The following is a 19,780-nucleotide window of genomic DNA, read 5'->3' as shown; positions in this document are numbered from 1 at the left end:
AAGAAATCTATTGGATTACAAATGTCACCACTGACATTGAGGTAATATAAATAATTTTTACGTTTTGATAAAGATTTGTCATATCATTATCATATTAAAAATCGAACAAAAACGCCTGTAAAATGTTTCCTATACTCCAAAGAAATAGTTCCCTTACAAAGTGCAGGCTTACGAATACCATTTAAAATAATCTTTGTTGTCACAGAAAATTTCAAACAGAAGAAAACTCTGGGCAGCGACAAGCAATGACCTTAAGCTTCCTTGAGTATTTTTCTTTTCAGCCATCTCCACGGGGAGCCCTTGGAAGCCATTAATTTTGTGTGTCCGATCACAGTTTCAGGCTTTGATTTCCTTACTGGTTTTATTATTTTGGGGAGGGGAACCTGGCGCGATTAAAGCGCAATTATGCTGTGTTTGATATGTTAATTTCGCTGGATCGCTTGAAAGAACACACAATTATGCTGTGGGGACAGCTAATTTATGCAGCTCGTGTGAAAGATATATCGATTGATCGATGGTGGAACTCATCACCGGCAGGTGTTAATTGATTTCGTTCGCTTGTAATTTGACTCGTTTGTTTATGGCCCCGCGTATTTACCGTTTGCGTACCGTTTTCTCGAACGCACCGCACTAAATTCGAATCCAAATCTCAACTCAATTATGGAGATATTGTGGTGACAAATTTCGGGCGCACAAATAAGACCAAAAACCAAAGACTCCGGCGTTGTTCAATGGGCGCTTGGATGAATGAAACTGCGCCTCCGCTGCGTGCTGCTGCGGCTTTTCTCTCGACTTTTTGTTAATTAAGCTGTATTTCATGCAGCTGACGGATTTATGAATAAAGCGCCACCACCGACGAGACTTAAAAATCAAAACCAAAAACGCGCCAAAAAAATCGTGAAAAGCCAGCAAAAAATGTGGAAAAAGTCGGACGCATGTACGAAAAAAAAACAAAAAAGAAGCGAAAAGCGAATGTGATGACACCCAAAAATCCAGCAAAACGCAGGGCGTGTCGAAAGAAATCTCTTGCTGCACGGTGGATTTCTTAGCCAGCATCGAGAGAACGGAACACATCGGAACATTCGGACATGTGACACGCTTTTCTGGCCTTAATCGCCACTGGCCAGGCCAAATCGCAAAGGTCGCGTTCGGCCAATTGAGCTGTTTGCTGTTTGCTGTTGTTGTGCGCTTGTCGTTGACGTCATGTTAATTTTTTCTGTGTGTTGCCAACAAATGCCGATTTATATGGTCAGGCTGCCAGCTTTTTGGAGGCAGCATCAAAATCGGCAGCAGCAGCAGCAGCTTCAGGGGGCAGCCTCGCAAACTCTCGACTTGCGACTTGCGACTGTCGCGAGCAATTAATCTTCAAAAGTGGTCAGGTCCAGCTGCACTGGCTCGAATCGTTTTATTTAATTTTTAGGTTTTTTGTTTTAGTCGAACTCGCATACGAGTCGAGACTTGGCAATCTGTCTAGAGTGCTCAGCTTCAGTCGCTTTCAATGGCACTCGGCGATTCCTTTGGCGGGAAGGTCGCTAAGACGACGCCCCCGCCAGTGGTGCACTTGCCAAACTCACGAAGGAGTCGATCGTTTAGCGGACACTTGATGCCAAAAAAAGGCCCCGTTAATCATACAATATTTAAAAAAAAAAGCAAGTTCAAAAAATACCAAGTTAAAAAATATTACAAATTTTAGCCAACGCTTAAATTTTAGTTGTGAAGCTTTGCAGATAAAATGTATAATTTTATAAACGGCTATTTTTTCATATTAAACTATATTCTATGTATATTGTATTACATTTTATTTGCTTTGATTTCTTGGCTGAAGTCGGCATTTTATGGTTGAAAAATATATTTAAAAAGTTATTTCAATAAAAAGTATTTTAGCGAAAATATCGGTTAGCCTTTTCCGAACGCACCTCTGATTTTGGCGAAATGCAAGTTGGCCAAGAGACGACACTGGCTTGTGACAATGTTGGACAGCCACCAGACGCACATGATCGATCCGAAGGGGATCCAACCCCCCGAAACCCCACTCCCCCTCTGTCACCCCCTTGCACACCCCCGCCCATGAGTTGTCCTCGTCGCACGCATTAAATTCAAAATGCGTTTCAGCTTTTTGTGAAGGTTGCCTTGGCCAGGTGGAGCTGCGATCGCGAAATAAAGCCGCCAGCCAGGCCAGGGTTGTCAATCGGAGCCAAAAAGCAAAATGAGGCTCAAGCAGCGGCAGCGGCAGCAGCAGCAGCTGTTGCGCTAAACTTACCTCTTTGATTTAGATGGTGGCCAAGTCCAATCGCTGCAGATCTGGCATAGTCTGCAATAAAAAACGAGGAAAAGAGCGGTGAGGAAAGTGGTTAGAGATTGAAGATTTTGGCGATGATGCTGCCATGCGCTATGTGCTATGTGCGATGTGCGATGTGCTATGACAAATTGTGGCAGCTCGCTGGCGGAGCGGATTTTTCAGCTGCTAATTGCTGCGGTAATTAAAGCAGAACACAGTCGAGCTTGCAGATCATTAATCAAGCTGGAAATAGTTGGCAGCTTGGACAAAACTCTCGGGCCGAGAGCTCATAAATATTTAATGGTCTAGGCAAATACCGATCGCTTGGTTCTCAGACTGCTTGGCGATTTAATGAAAAGTTTAGCCAACTTTTAGTGGGGGTTTCCCCCCTTCCCGCCTTCCCGCCCAAAAGACATTGATTGATTGAAGTGTTTTAATATTAGTTACAAAATTAGACCCCCGAAAAAGAGCGGTTACCACCCACAAAACTGGTTAAATTAAGTGGGCGTGTCGGCCACCGAAAAAAAGGAGATATCAAAAAAAGAAGGTAAAAGCCGCCGTCTGATTGGCAATCGAAGGCAATATCCACACGGCAGCTGATTGATGGGGGAAGCGTTTAGAATTGCCTTCAATAAATTATATTATATAAATTATAATACAGTAGCCGCAACAACGGCGATAAAAACAAACAAATGTCAGACTGCAATTGCGGCTGTTGCCTTTTTTGGACTTGACAATTGCGGCTATTATTTGCTAATTATTTAAGCAATTATAACATGAATTGTCAACATGATTTGCATTGAATGGGAAGGGGAAGGGAGGGGAGGGGGGCTTTTGAAAAATAGTGCGGGTGCATTGTTTTGGCCGCTAATTGGCATGTTGCTGGCGTAGCTGCGACATGTTGCTGGCGGGTGCAGCTACGAATCGATTGCCACCTGTTGCAATTAGGCATGCAACATGGCATGTTGCGGTTACATGTGGCATATGACCAGCAGCAATGTGACCAGTTTCTAGCTTCCACCAGCTGTGCGACCTTAACAAATATGCGCCCCAAAAACCAAAACCAAAACCAAAACTTGTTGGTGAGTATCTGTATTTGTAGCTGTATCTGTATCTGTAGCTGTATTTGTATCTGTGGCACACAGCTGCGCAACTTGGGGCCGCTGATAAACTCTGGCTCCGGCTTATCGCACCCACAACAACAGCCAGAAGCCACTCTTATCTCACGAACCCTGGCCTCTTCAATCTTAAATCAGAATCTTTGTGCGTGAACTGGACCAAGGCACTCGAAACTATTCGACAACGCCTACTCAAAAAACAAAACATACCAAACCGAGCCAAACCGAACCGAACCCCACAGATAAACATCGTTTTGTGTGCGTTATTGAAATTCGAATTTCAAATGAGCCAAGCAACAGGGAAAATCTATTTCAGTTTTTTTCTAAATTTTTTTCTTAAGAGCTGCGGTGGGAATTTGTTTCGTATTTTAGCCCAAAACGATTGCTACCTAGCTTTTTGGGTTATGGCATGCACATATCTGAAAAACCGTTTGACTTTTGCAGTTAAACTTTCAAATGCAATTAGCTGTGGGCATAAATTACATAGAACCTCGGACTGACCACCGAAAGAGCTGCTATTAAAATGATTGCGATGTGAGGGTGACCACCTACTACAATCAACGAGGCGTGCATGCAACGTAGAAATTGCTGCCTAGCAGCAACATCAGCTACAGCTACAGCTACAGCTACAGCAGCAATAAGGCAACACGGCAACACAGCAACACAGCAGCGGCACAAAATTAGCAGCGCGTGCTAAACAATTGCCCCAAGCAGCAGTAGCTGCCACACAACAACAACAACAACAACAACACACACCCACTCTAACACGGCGAGTTTGCATATTGTTTTACCAGCAATATGGCGGCGGCACAGCAGCAACTAGCAATGGTAATTGCAACAATTTAACGGTCTGTCGCTTGGCTCAGCACTTAAGTGTACTTCGGGTGCAGTGTCTCTGGCGAATCTGATGCTTCTTTTTTTTTTTTGTATTTTTTTCGGCAGCCTACAACTTAATCAACAACTAATTGCATTTACATAGAGATGCAAGAGTTGCTGTTGCTGCTGCTGCTGCTGCGTAGGCCCCTCCACGGATGTGGTTTTCAACGCTTGGCTGTGTCAACTTTCAATCAAAGTCAACAAAAAAAAAAAAAAAAAAACAAAAATGACGAGAAGGAGAAGGCAACCCACTGTGGTTTACTTTAACCAAGCCCAAGTCAGCTTCCTGGCAGTAACCGCAAAAAACAACTTCTGGCTAGCGGGTGCTGGTACTGTTGCTGGTCAAAGCCATCTCAGGTGGTCAAGTTCTGCTCTCCGCCCAACCGTGGGAGCCTGGCCATAAAGAGTAAATTAAAAACACACACATGTAGTAATACTGAGTGGTATCCCTCCGATACTCAGATACTCAGATACTCGGATACCGAGATACCTGAGCATACGCAGCTCACATTCTAATTTATAAGACGGACGCCCGCGCAGACTACGCATTTCTTTGGCACTGCATGTCAGTGGATCTGCATTTCTGCACGAAAGCCAAAAGTCTGGACGGGATTGCAGACGCAGAAGGCCGAAGGCAGAAGGCAGACTGCGACTGATGGATCACCGTAGATAAGCGAATCTTGCAGATAATCGCATCACTCACTGGGAGTCGTCTCCTTTGCAGCCAGCTCCTCTGGCAGGTTGCAGGCGGTTCGCTCTGCAGTTGCGGACCCCGGAGACATGCAATAATTTTCAAACAGCAGACTCCGAGTAACTCTCCGCCACCAAGATGATGATGCATGACAGTGACAGTGCGTTGTTGTTGCTGCTGCTGCTGTTGCTGTTGCGGCTGTTGCTGTTGCTGCTGATGTTGCTGCTGCGTCTGCTGTTGTTGCATGACATTAAGCATGTTGCAAACAGACGCTGCCTCGCCAAACTGACAATGAGTCCTGCTGCAGCGAATTGTGGGTGCCTCGGAAATTAGCCACAAAGATGGAAAAATACACGTGAAAAAAAATAATAAAAGTACTCAAAGTTCCAGCATAAAAGCCAACTAAGATTCAATTTGGTTTGTGTTACTCGTCAGGGTCAATTAATAACTCAACAAGAAAAAGATTTAACTTTCTATGATTTTATATGATTTAGTGATTTAAAACTTTATTAATTTAAAGTATTGATTACGAGAAACTAGTGCGTGTTTTTAAATATAACCATAATAATATTCAAGCCTTAAATTAGGTTTTAAAAAACAGGAAACGCTTTAAAACTTCATTTTCGTTAAATGTTTAAATATGAAAAATAGCATTTATTTAATACAAAATAAACAAAATAGCAAAACTCGAAAAACCTCCAATGTTTTCTCTCCCTGCATCTCGAAACTTATTTTCATGCTTCATCTGCTTTAGTTGATGGGGAGAGGCAAAATAAGTTAAAAGCAAAAAAGGAATCTTTACAAGCGCAACGAAAGCTGAAATGAATTACAACTTCTACGGCATTCCCGGGCTTTGTTTAGAGCGAAAAAAAAATCAATTAAAATTCATAGCTTTTATGCACTCGTCCATTCCGAATTCTGTTATTTATTTATTCTTTTTTTTCATTTTGTTTGGTGGCGGGGGGGGGCGAAGCTGCTTCTGCCCAAAAAGAAGGGACAGCAGCTGGCTGAAAATGAAGCTGGCGCCAGTCGAGTTGAGCTGATAAAAATCACGCCGATGGAGCATCAACAAACCTGGGCAAGATTTTCTCCGCGGCCTTACCTGTTTACATTTTTTTTTGAGGAGATAGGAGATGTGGGGGAAGTGGAGGGGTTTTATGTCTAGCCACCGACGCAGTTGCAGGGGCAACGTCAACGGGGCCACATCATTATCATCATTAAAATGTCAGTTAATAATTTCTACCTACCTCAAAAAACCCCCCGAGTTCCTCTGGACGTTTTTTTTTTTTTTTTGAGTGGTTTACAGCATTCGAAAGGGTTTTCTGATGTTTTTCTTGGCTACCTGGTGGAGTGAAGTTGGTGTCCGTGGGTGGCCCACCACCCCCGACCCCTTGACCTTATTTGGGACATTAACACAGTAACGAAAAACGAGAGAGAAAGAGGGAAAGAGAGATAAAGAGATCCAAAGAGAGACTGGGATATCCTGTCGAGTTCGTTGCTTGAGTCTTTTGTTTTTGGCGGCCGCAGCGGGGAAATGCGAAAAATGCTCAAATTGCAGTGTGTGCAATTCGAGTGGCCGAAGCAGGTTGCTACTGCAAGTTGCTGCCGCTGTTGCACCTGCACACAATTGCTAATAATTATTTATGCGGCCCGGGGGCAGCTTGCTGGTTGCCTAGAGAAGAAGACTGGCATTGGCTACTGTGGCACGCCCCAGCCCCTTTTTTCTTGGCTCATCAGGCACTTAATGACCAGTCGCCATACTCTGCCCAATCCATAATTACGCCTGTACATATACATATTTGTATATATATATATATATATATATATATACGAAAACATAGAGAGCTGCAATGGTATTTCTGGTGGGTGGAGTTACACACACTCCCCTTCTTTTGGTTTTAATTTAATAATATTTTGTTACTTTATAGGCCGAAGCGACAGGCTTGTTTACAAGCTCCAAACATGCAACAACTTTAATAGTGGCTGGCCAAGGAAATCGAAATCAAAAGAGAAAGAGTAAGAGAGATAGCTTAAGAGGTCTGAACTGAACTGCTTAGCACATTGGCAGCACAATGCGGTCGTAAGTTGTGGCATTTTGCGCACTTCCTGTCGCCTGTCGACCCAAGTTCCCTTCACATCCTTTGCCTTTTCAGCTACATATGGGCTCTGACAGTCAGTTAGCTCCCCCACTTTTGCAAAAACTTTTTGCCACACGCACGCATTGCAGCTGTTTTGCATAACGCCTTTAACTGCGCCAAGTTTTCCCCGCCAGTTTCCATTTCACTTTGCCACCGCTGAAACGCCACTGAAACTCCCACAAAAGTAATCCCCACATAGACACATTTAACTTGTTCGCTTAGCATGCGATTAGTTTGGTAATTTCATTGCGCCAGTGTGTATCTGTATTAGTTTCTGTATCTGTATCTGTATCTTTAGAATGCCAGTTAAGTTGTTAAACTTTGTCCTTGCACTCGGCTTGCCTTTGCGTGCCTGCTAATTGAAAGGATTTGTGGGAAATACTTAGCTGTAGTAGCTCCCCAAAACTGACTTCTCCGCTCATTTCCTGCTTAGTTTTCCCAGGGCCTGGGAAAAGTGCTTCGGGTGCAATTAGTCGACTGGAAGAAAGGGAAAATCTGCAGCATCATCTAATCTAATCAAAGGGAACTGCTTGCAGCTTGCGTAATAACTTCCGTTTTGTGTTTTGTGCTGTTCTGGCTGTTCGGCTGTTCTGCCTTCAATTAATTCAATAACTGGCTAATCAGTTCAGTCATTTTCGATTCGGGTGCCTCTTTTCATGCTGCATATCCGTTTTGGGCTGAAATCACGATCACGAACACGATCACGATCATCATCATTGTCATCATATAGGGCTCAGTATCCATCCTTTGCCAAGTCATTATCCCAAGTCTTCCTTGGTTTTTGTCTTCTGACTTCGCCCTCTAAACTCGCACTCGCAGTTTGTTCTTTTTGGACCAGTTTGACAGGTGTTTTCTTGCCGCTGACTGAAGCCCGATTCTATGCGACGTCTGCGCCTCTTTGGCTCTGTGTTTATTTGTTTTGTTTAAACGTCGGTTTTGGCCTGGCTTTCGGTTTTGACTGCGGCCTGGAGTTATCGTTTTGGTTTTGGTTTTCGTTTTGGTTTTTTTTGCTTTAGCTTTTGGCTGGCTTTCGGGTCGTGTGGCGGCGTCGGCGTCGGCGTCGGCGTTTTGAATGCAAGCGGTTCTACTCGTATTTTAAATACGCTCTGACATCAGAGCCCCAGCACCACCATCCGTGTGTCTTCTCCTTTTCTTCGTCTGCTTTAATTATAATTTATCTGACTTGTGCCTTAGTCGGCATCGACGACATCCAGCGTGAGCGTATCTCAAAGTTTTTGACTTTTATCTGCTGCTGAATTGATGAGTATATAATAAGACTTTATTGGTCGAAAAGCGGCTTTCAGGAATTTCTTTCAGTCAAGTGGAATGGGAATGGCAATGGCAATGGGAATGGGTATGGGATGTCTCTGGCGATTCACCATCTCCAACTCCATCTCCATCTGAATCTGAATCTCCTCCTGTCGCCTGTCGTGGGTGTCGTTTCTCTGCAAGATCCTTTCTCGTTCTTTTGGGCGAGCGTGAGAAACAATCTGCCCTGCGACTCCTTGTGGTTTCTGTGGCAATGCATTTCTCTTGTTGCTGCTGCCACAAATTCTCCAAGTGAATTCAACGAAAAAAAAAAACCGAACAAGTTGAAGGTAAAACGTCTTGGAATTTCGAAACTTCAGCCCTTTTGCGTTCTTCGGTGTTTGGCTCTTTTTTTCTGGACTGTCGAATAAATTGCAAGCGGAAATCAGCTCAAAGAACTACATAGGCTTCCCTTTTCCTGTGGTCAACTAAAGTCACTTAAAAATTCAAAAAGGGGGAATATACTAGTTCAACTTAAGCACACACGTGCCAGCAAAAAAAAAAATAAAAACAAAAACAAACAATGATAGTCAAATAGAAAACAAATAAACAAACAAGAAACACATTTGTTAGACGAAAGCCGCTGGAAATATGCATAAACATAATAATAACAAGTCATTTACATATTCATCCAACATCGGATTGAAGCCTAAAACCATAAGTCAGGCATTGAGACCTAAACTTATTGGAATCATTCGCCAGATACTTAATATTTGTAGAAAGGCGAAAACTGTAAAAATAAAATAATCGCGGCACAAATTTATGATTAAATGAGTGTTATACCCATGACACTCCCCCTGCATTTTTTCCACCTGCTCTATTGTGATTGTCATCGATCGGAGGCCATTGTTTCTGAGGGAGAAAAATCGGATTTGAAAAATGCCTTAGTGACACTTTGTTTTTTCTCTCCTCCAGAGATTGTTGATGGAGGAAGGGGGGTTTTGGGAGGTGTCGTCGTTGCCAGAGACAACAACAAAGCGGCTTACACTTTGTTTACAATGTTGCCTGGCTATTTTACAGATATTTCCCTCCCCGCCCGGCTGCTGCGTCAATATTGATCCATAAATAACAGATCCCCCGGACCAAGGCTTTAAACTGCGGTACGCAAGACCGAAAAACCAAAACCAAAACTAAAACCAACTTCAACTCGAACTCGAACGTTAGACGGCCGAAAACAAGTGGAAGATCTGGCCGAGCGGTCACGTCTCAAGTGAAAATGGTTTTTAAGTGGGCAATGTCTAGTGAAAATTAAACTGTCCCCTGGGCACGTCAACGCCATCATCCCAACTAAGCCCCGGCCAAAAACTGACCGGCGATGACTTGGACAGAGATGAGCTGCACCAGCGGACATCTTCTTTGGACCCTTGGATCCAGGGATCACGAGAAGCCGCTAAAGCAAAGATGGGGAAAAGGGGAAGGGTTGAAAAAACCAATTTTAAAGAAATATCAACAATTTGACACCCTTTAGTGTAAATTATGAGAACAAACTTAAAATTTGTAAATCTTTATGCAGTATATTTTTAAAAAGTAGCTCGAATCCTAAAAATTTTTAGTGCATATTACTTAATTTATTGTTAATCAAGTAAAGCGAACAGCCTTTAAAGATATAGATATGTTTTTGCTAAAGTTATTCTTAGCAAAATGCCGCTTAATTGATTCTAACTGGTCACTATTAACAATATGAAAAACACAGCCATAAATCTACATTTCTTTAAGAAGTCAATAACGATTATTCTATTGTTGTGAGTTCTGACAAGTCGATAAATATTTGTGTTTATAAGTGTGAATGCCAAATACGAAATCTTTATTTCAAAACAAATTTAGCTTGTGGGGGAGTAAGAAGTATTTATAAAAAGCAAACTGGTTATATATCAGCCTCACAAATATTATATTAGATGTATATTATAATAATAATGTTATCACGTTGTATAGTAATTTATTTTTAAATTTTTTTTATTGTTAAATAAAGTTTTTATATGTTTTTATCATTAAAATATACCTTTAATCCCCAGGTATCAGAAAGAAGAAAAGAAATAAGCCGAAAATCCAAAAGTGTCAACTCTAATTGCCTTCTGCTTGGCTTGTGCGTTTGGGTTCTCTGGACCAGGTCCATTTCATCCCGCCAGAAGAGAGTCTGCGGAGCTGGGAGAATGCAGATGCCTTACCCCCTACCATCTCTACCATCTCTACCACCCCCATCCCTGCCCCTGAAAAGTCGGGCTCTTTTGGTCAACTCTGGTCGTCAAATATTTGAGGTTGACTTTGGCTTGCGCTTGCGCAAATACTAATAAAATTTCGGTTAATTTTTTTAACTCGACACGCACACACACTCGGCGGTATGTCCGTCCGTCTGTCTGTCTTTCTGTCTGTCTGTCTGTCCATACTCCACACTCGTATATTTTTATTTATTTGCTGTTGCTGTTGTCGCGCACTTGACTGTAATGGATTTGTTGGCATGAAGATATTTCTTTATTATTATTATTCGGTTTTTTCGCTGTCGCTTACTTAAAACAATTTGAAGGAACTTTCCTCTCCGGCCAAGTGAAATGACAAACAGCAGGGGGTATTACATAAATTAGGCACTCGCCGAGTTCCGAAATTAAAGTGCAATTCATATTTGAGATACTCGGTGGATTTATGGCCGCCATTAGTTTGGGGGTGGTGGTTTCGGTTTCTGTTTTTGTTTCCATTTTGGTCTGGATAAAAACAAATCCGGCAAGTGGAGCTCGTAAACAAACATTACAATTAAGTTTTATGCGACAGGCATTTGCGCTTATAAACTCAGCGAAAATATTGGACTGTCCACCAGTCAAGCGAAGCGAGTTGCAAATTTTCATGTGGAAAACTGGCCTGTTTGGCGAGCAACGGCAACAGCAACAGGTTTTCCCCATTTATGAGTTGGCCTAATCAAAAACGCTGCGACAACAATCAAATAATCTGCACGATGTGAGTTTCTTTGGCTGAGTCACAAATAATCAGGTGGCTTTATGCAATGCCCGGCCGTAAATTGCCTAACTCGATCCACACACCCACTGACCACTCCACTTGCTTATCAACCCATTCTTATCACCTAACCCAACCAGCCACCCACTCAAAAGTGGGCGTCCGGTAAATAGAATTGTGTTTTGTTTTTTTTTTATTGTTTTTTTATTTCGAGGCGAGAAATCCATGAATTGTGACTCGAGCTGTGACGTAAATCGAAGGACAGATAGCCCACCGGATCGGGGGCTATATGTGCGTATATAGCCGATAACAAACAGCCGACCGACCGTGTGAGCGGTGGGTGGCCGCAATCGCATTCGAGCAATCGAGCAATCTCCGCTCACGATTTTAACTTTGTTTTCGTTTATATTTCTATTTTCAATACTCAAGCCCAACACCCTCCGCACTTATTCACATATACGTTTAATGCTCGTTCAATCCGTAATCAGCGATCTATGTAGTCCAATGACGTTAATTGAAACTACTCGAGATTAAAAGTTGTTTTCAAGTACGTGCTGCGGCGGTGGCCCCACCGAAAAATAATTCACTTCATTGAGGACTGCGTGTGGTTGCCTGATATGCCAAAAAAAACCATATTATTTATATGAAATAAAACAATGCCCGCGGTGGGAACTCGGCTATCTAAAGCAAACCCCAGACTGCAAAATCGACTGATAAAATTTGGGGTTAGTCTAGGAGTATTTAAAGGCATGGAAGATAACAATTTGATTTCAAATTTAAGTTTGACTCGCTTTTAGGGAATTTCCATGAACTTAAATTGTGAGAAGTTGAATATTTTGGAAATTCCAAGAATTTATTTTTATCGTACTCACAGTTTCCGAGCTTCACTTTTATTTTAATATTATTTTAGCAAAGATGATTGGGTTGCATGCATATTTACGTTGACTGTTGCCAAAACAAACTACATTTTTAATTTGACTTTTAAATATTTTTAAAATAAGTTAGGGTTAAGAAACCATAGTTAAACAACAAACAAAAAATGGAAATAAATTTTAATTTACTAATGCTCTCAGTTTAAACTAAATAGCTTTTTATAATTATATATTTTTGTGATTTAAAGTAATTCTACATTTATTTAATCAACGTTATTGTATGGAGTCGCATCATCTCAAAATAAATTTATGAATGGAATTAAATTTCAAGAGTTAATGGAATTTTACATTTAACATATCGATAAAAAAAAAGTTCGAGACCTCTTTTCATCACAAATTCAATATAGAACAAAATCGCCATTGAAAATTCCAAGGAATTGGGATTAACTTCCTGCTAATTGAAGGGGCGTGATCCGCCTGCGATTGCTTTGATATCTGATGTATATGTATTTCTCCTCCTCCGCCCCAAAGCTCTAATGAAAAACAAAACGTTTATCAAATGCATGATAACGACGCATGTCCAGGGCCGATGTTGTGGGCCCTATCAGATGTCGAAGATGTCGGCTCTTGGCTTTTGGCTTTCGGCATTCGGCGTTCGGCTTAAACCGCAGATCCAAAAGGTGTTAAGTCCGTTGGCAACTGCGGCGGACATCGCAGTCTTTGTTTTATTGTTTAACGCATTCCAATTAACATCTCCAATGATCTGTCTGATTGTGTGTCTCTTTTAACGCACACGTGATGATTGAATTTTAATTTTAGCCCGGCTTGGCAACTCTGGGCCAAAAGCTTTAACCCTTTGAGCCGTGGGTCCACCTCCACAACCTCCAGGTTTTTTTCCCCCCTGTTTTTTTTTTGGTCGTTGTTTCTGAACCGGGCACGACTAATCCAAATCAAATGGCTTCTCCAAATCAATTCGTTTTCAATCGTTTAAAGTTAATTAACGCGCCAGAATTTTATTTCACTTTACACATTCCTCTTTCACTGCTCCTCAGCCCGTTTCCTTTGTTCTGTTACACGCTTTTGTTTTGCTGTAAATTTATTTTATGTTTTTTCCTTTTTAGCTTTTTGTTTTCTGTATTGTGTGCATTTTTTTTCTTTTTTTTTTTTTGTATTTCGCTCAACGTCTCAATTTCAATGCGCGCTCTTTTGTTGTTTGTATTAAAATTGTTAATTTAAGGCTGTGTCAGAAATAAATTAACCACTGAACCAGGGACCTTAAAATCGAAAGAAAAGAGCAGTGGGGGCGGGGGTGGGGGTAGGTTTTTCACTAGGGAGCAAGGCTCCAAGTGTGCTTTTGTGTGGAAAATGCAAATTGCAGTTGACTTCGGGGTCTGAAAATGGCGTCGTGCGGGTGAGACTGGAGCCAGCTAACCACCTGAGACACCTTCGCCACCTTCACCCACCTTCACCCACCTTTACCCACCTTGAGCACCACTGAACCACCGATGGAACCACTGTTTTATATGCCAAATGCAGTGGGACAGCGGCAGACGTCGCCGTTCGTCATATAAGGTGCGGTGCGTATAAGTCAGCCGCGTTGGAGGAGCAGAGAAAAAATCACTCGACATATTGAGAAATGTGCAATAGCCTAATGCCCATTTAAGGCATCACTTTTCATGGCAAGTTGCATTTATCGCCGATCGGATCGGAATCGGAATCGGTTTAGACCGATCGATCAAGTGCGTTTGGCGTTTTTCGTTTTTCGTTTTCGTTATCGGAGACAGGTCGAAAGCAAAGCAACGTATTTTCGGTTTCAATAATGTGAGACTATTAGAATGACCGGCCTATGCTAATGGCCAAAGTGTGTAAAACATCTTGCAAGTATCGGCTAAAAACGATCCTTCATCACCCATCCTCACCACTGACATGCCTTTAAATGGTATAAATTACCAATGAATGACATACGATTTAATTGCCTCGACTAAGTAGCAACTACGTTGCAACCAGCAACCAGCAACCAGCAACTAGCAACTAGCAACTTCTGCTGCATACAGATCAGTTGATGTTGCTGCCGTGTCTCGAGTTGCTGGAATTAATTAATATTGCACTTTTGAAGCGCGTGCATACAAATTTGTCAGCTAGCCGGCCAGTTCTGCGGCTCAGGTGTAGACGACAATTGGCATAGTTCACATAGAGAGAGAGAGAGAGAGAGTGGGCTTTTGGTCAGGATGGGCAATTAAAATTCCCGATCGGCTAAAACTGGAGCTGGTGCTGGTGCTGGTGCTGGTGCTGGTGCTGGAACTGGAACTGGGGCTAAGGGTCTATTCTATCTGGCTGGCTCTATCACTGGCTTTCGTGTGCGTCAATTTGCCACAGGCACACGATCTGCAGATCGTCGATGTCAAGTCGCTGCGGCGATTGACGTCAATATAGATAGGGAATCGGATTCAGATTCGGATTCCGAATGGTAATAGCAGTGGGAACGAGATGAGATGATGCCTCTGGTAGGGGGCCTGTGCTGCTGATATGAAATCATCGGGCAGTCAGTCCATCATTCATGGCTGCAATCGAATGCACATATAGCCCGATCTGATATTACGCTGAGGCGATAATGGTAAACCGATCTATTCGTAACTGGAGCTATACATTTGACACATTTTGGTCAAACAGCTGAGCTAGCTTTCTTCTATATATATACATTTTTTTTTTGTTTTTTGCTGGTCGCATGAGTAAGCCGTCGGCAAATTGAGCGATCTCGCAAACTCACCTTTTTTTTTTTTGTTTATGGTTTTCCGTAGGAGGGGAATTATCCAAGCATTATCCAATTTTTAGCTTTTGCCTGGCGGGGGGCAAACACACATTTAACAAATATTTTTTAGGCTGCGTTGTGTAAACTCTAATTGCTAATATCAAAATATCACACTTTTTTTTCTATCTATTATTTGTGCTTATGCTGCGTTCGCGTGTTTGGCTTATTGTGTGTTGTTTTGCTCGGCTTTAATTGATTTATATTACTTAATAGGTTGTAAGACACACACTTTTCACTTGGGCTTAAACTGATTTTGGCAAGATTAGTTTTGGATTTTTGGGTTGTATATATACTTGAAGAATTTGAAAAGCTTGCCACTTAATGTGTTGCTGTTGCACGCGCGATCATTATTGCTGTTGCTGTTGCTGTTGCCGATACAGTTGCAATTGCAATTGCTGTTGCAGTTGCTGTTGCAGTTTGTCGTGTTTCGCGGTCTCGTCGCGTCAACGTGCGAATAACAAATAACGAAAACGTACGAAAAGATTTTCACTGCAAGAGGTTGGTTTTCCCGACGTGGCGTCGTCGTCGGCGTCGGCAGAGCTTCGGCAGCAGCGAACCGAGCCACCAAATCGAAGACCAACCACTGAAACTCTCTTCGGGGAGAGAGAGAGAGAGAGTGGGGCAAGGAGAGGAGAGGAGAGAGAGAGTGCGAGCGTGCGAGGAGGGGGAGTCTGCGAACGCACTGCGAGGATTCAATTCGATTTTGGGCCGAAAAAGACGCGTCTTGCTTTTCAGCACTGAAGAATTCGAGGCAACGCGTGCGGAGCGGAGCGTCGATGAACCTGAACCGACACTGCCCAGCAAGAAACTGACTTCTGAGTAGAATCGTATCGCCACTCGTTCGCCAGCGAGACCCAACACACACACACACACCAACTCATCGGGGAGACACCCACACATAGGTAGGGCGCATAAGTGTGCGTGCCAAGTGTGTTGGCCTCTCATTCGCCGGATAAAGTCGAGGGAGAGCGAGAAAGAGCAGCACGTGCATTGGAGATTTCTCGAGTTTTTCTTTTTCCTCTCCGTGGGAGCTGCTCCCAAAGCCTCTCCCCCCACCGCCGCCCACTCCCCCGCCCCCTTGGTAGTTGTTGTTTATGGCTGCGTGGGCTTCTAATTGCTCAAAACTCTATGCCAATGGGGGCACTCGGCTGCATTTGGCGCTTTTGGGTCGCCAGTTGCGAGTTGAGCTCCGAATAGGCGCCTCCCACTTCCACCGACTGGCGTTATATAATGCCGCCGAGCGGAGATAAGCCAGCGGAAATCTAAGCGGGTGTCTTTTGCCCTGTTTGAAGCAGGCAAAAGTAAATAAAAGTCACGGGTTAAATAATAAGGGGAGTTGGCCTGTTTTCTTGGCTGCCTTTCAGGTCACAAACTTGAAATACAAACATTCACCAAATGGTGGCCCTTAAGTTTCCAGCCAAATTTAATTTAAATTTAAAGACGCCTCAAAATCAGTTGTTAAAACATTTTTATTTTTAGGTTAATATTTGATTCAAATTTTAAAGTATTATTTTGGTTATAAATAAATTTATATAATTCCTAGTTTTTTTCCAATCTTAGCAAACAATTTTGGGTTTACTTCTATGCACAATATGGATTACAAAAACAAAATCATGTAGTAACGTTATAATTTTGCCAAGATATAAGGCAGTTAGAAGAGAATTTAAAGGGTGAAAATGTATCGATGAGTTTCTGACCTTGAAATTTGTTTAGAACCTTTTGTATTTTATAGATTTATAATTTAGGATCCTTTTAAATCAAATTGCATTATAAGAAAATCACAGTCGACAGATTTTAAGCCGCAGCAAAGTTCCGGATAAAATCGACGGATAAACTCTCTCACCACGCACACAGATACAATTTCTTCTTCTCTTATTGAAACTCCCTCTTCGCTCTCGTGAGAAATGCCGGCAAAACAACTTCACAGATATGAACTTGAAATGCCGATGCAGTCAACGCGAGAGAGAACGCTCTCTCTGTGCTCAGCATATATGGGTGTGTGTGGGTGAGATTGCGACGCAGCTGCCGAGGTGTAAGTGCATATGTGTGCGCCCGCTGTCCAGGTGTGTGCGTGTGTCTGTGTGTGTTTACAAAACAAATCCGAATTGAGAAAAAAAAACGGCAAAAGCATGCCAAGGCAGCAACAACACAATTTGTGAATGAACGAATAGTGGCGCACTCACACACACACACAGATAGCCAACCCACACCAGGAACTCCGCGTCTGTGTGTATCTGTGTGTGTGATTGTGGGCAGGGAAAATAAACGCGTTTACGCGATTCGTACAAAATTCGTGGGTCTTTTGAAAGAGAAGCACTGCAAAGAGCCAAAAGCCACCGAACGTAGGTGTTCGGCTATAAGTTATATGCCATATGCTATATCATATATATGTACATATGCCATATGCTGATGTGTCTGTGTGAGGCAGCAGCAACAACAATGAGTTATTGAAATGAGGCAGCGACAAAAGAAACGAAACCAAAATGGTGTAGGCCAAGTGATCGGAAATCGCGCAGATCGGCGATCAGACAGATATATCCATAGCGATGGCAAAGGTGTTGTCAGGGGGGAGGGGAATGGAAGGGGGATATGGGAAGTCAGCAGCCAACACAATTCGCAGATTGTCTCCGCTGATTTGTTGATTAAGTCGTCCGTCGAGTTGGCGACTTTTTTATACACCCGGTATTTAGAGGGCCAACAGGGCGTATTATTTTTCAAGCTGATGTAAGCCTTTGCTTGGGGAAAGATTTTACGCTTATATTAACAAATTGATCTCATAAAACTATTGTGCTTAAGTTAGCTATTTATAAACATATAAATCCGCATATATGTCAATATATGAATAATTTAAACATCAGTTAATTGTGGAATCAACTTTTTTATATTCAAATAAAATAGTTGAACAATAAAAAAAATAAAGGGGATCCTGCAGAGTAAAGTAAATTAATAAAGCATATAATAATCTTGAATTTTGAAAATCTTATAGATGGAATTATACGTAAGTTTGTAAGGCTTAAATTTGTTTTTAAACTAAAATGCTGTTGTATACTCTAAAATTGCTTAACCAAAATACTTCACAAAGTAAATACTTATATTATTAAATCCATACTATCATTAATATTTTTATAAACGACAATAATTAAAACTAATAAACTAAATACTTAATAATTTATTTGATTTTAAATAATTATTCAGTTAACTTAAATTATAAATGTTAAGCCATGAAATTTTAATTTTTTTAAATTTAAAAAAAAACGAAAAGCACTTAGTTAAATGTTTAGCTAGACTGTTGATGTTTAGTATCACTTGATTTCTAAAAAATGCCTCTAACTGGTATCCAAAAGTCGAACACACGTCTCTAAAACATTAATAAGAGTTTTTGGCTGTACAGCAAATATAGGTACGCTAAGTACATTTCAGTGTCGCCGATGCCTACGCCTGAAAATGAAATAAAATAAATAAAAACCCCTCGAATCAACAATCAAGGTAAAAGTTGTCGCCTCGGATCTGTTGTGATTTCAATGCGATTTGAGTGCAGCTGCAAGGGAATTTCGCAGCAAGATTCCTTCGCTTTTGTACTGGAAATCTTCCCACGGTTTGGCCCAGTCATCGTCGTTATTTTCGCCCTCTCAGACTCCTTATTGTTGTCCTTGCGCCACCCCAGCAGCACCGCCGCCACCACCGACCCACCACCAACCCACCCGATCGCAACCCACCACCACCGCCGACCATCCGGGATCTCAAATCCCGTTGTGCAACCCCCGTAACTTTTTGGCGGGAAATCTCCGACGAACGTCTTCGCGCACAAAAGGCAGCCCAGTCAAGATCTCGGCGAGATTTTGTGTTTTTTGTGGCCTGCGGCATAGAAAATACAGGACTCGAGTCCCTATCCATCCAAGGAATTGGAACCACCCCTCGGGGCGAAAGTTTTCTTTGGACTCCTGCTGCTCCTTTTTGCTCTTTGGCAGATCCTGCCACGCCCATCGCGCCCCTCCCCCGTGACTCAGCCTTTTAATCGGCATTAATGAGTCGCATATCGTGATGGGAGGGCACACAGAACGAAAACAGGAGATCCAAATTTATGTAAATGCAGTCCTAAAAAATAGGTTTCTCAAAAATGGCAGTACATTTGCACTAAAAAACACTTATCAGACATGCTGATCAATATTATTATATATTCTTTGGAAACCTATTTGAGCTCTTTATGCATATTTATAAATGGGATTTATAAGCATTCACATTCACTATTTCTATTCAATTTTAAATGGAACTCATTAAATCAAGCATGTTCAGTGTTCTTATAAATATTAATACATAGCTTTCTTAGGCATTCACGTATGCTTTATGAATATTTTATAAACTATATTTTTTTTTGTCGCTAATGTCTTAAATTTCCTCCGCAAACATAGAAATCTCTTCGGTTTAAATTCGTGTATTCGTAAATTATAGTACATTGAAAAATTTATGCCAAGCATCAGCCAAAGAGATTTCTGTGACAGTTTTGTTTAGATTTATTTTTCCCTGTGCAACAGCCAGTGCGTTGTCGTCGTTGGCTTTCCCATTCATTAGAAGCGCCGAAACACAATTTTCAATTAAGCACGCAAAAACGCCAACATCCCAAGCAGAGCGACCAATGCCAGTCGCAATTTGCATTTGCAGCAGCCACTCGCAGTGCGACAGCAGCAACATCATAGTGGCAACATCAGCAGCAGCAGCAGCAGCAACAGCAACACAACTGCAGCAACTG

The 19,780-nt window shown here is 42.0% G+C and overlaps 1 protein-coding gene across 1 annotated transcript in view; it reads right to left on the bottom strand.

Annotated features, from left to right (window-relative positions):
- Nucleotides 1–15,827, bottom strand: part of LOC128258211 (zinc finger protein 37) — a 28,617-nt gene extending 12,790 nt beyond the window's left edge. The window contains exons 1-2 of the mRNA XM_052989718.1: nt 14,992–15,827; nt 2,261–2,311 (exon numbers count right to left, since the gene is read on the bottom strand). The gene's annotated coding sequence lies outside the window, so the exon portion shown is untranslated. The remainder of the gene's footprint in view (nt 1–2,260; nt 2,312–14,991) is intronic.
- Between the last annotated feature and the right edge of the window lie 3,953 nt (nt 15,828–19,780).

This window comes from Drosophila gunungcola (genome assembly GCF_025200985.1).
Source record: "Drosophila gunungcola strain Sukarami chromosome 3L unlocalized genomic scaffold, Dgunungcola_SK_2 000003F, whole genome shotgun sequence".
Taxonomy (NCBI): Eukaryota; Metazoa; Arthropoda; class Insecta; order Diptera; family Drosophilidae; genus Drosophila; species Drosophila gunungcola.
Note: the sequence above shows the minus strand (reverse complement) of the source record. Positions and strands in the feature narration are given on the sequence as shown.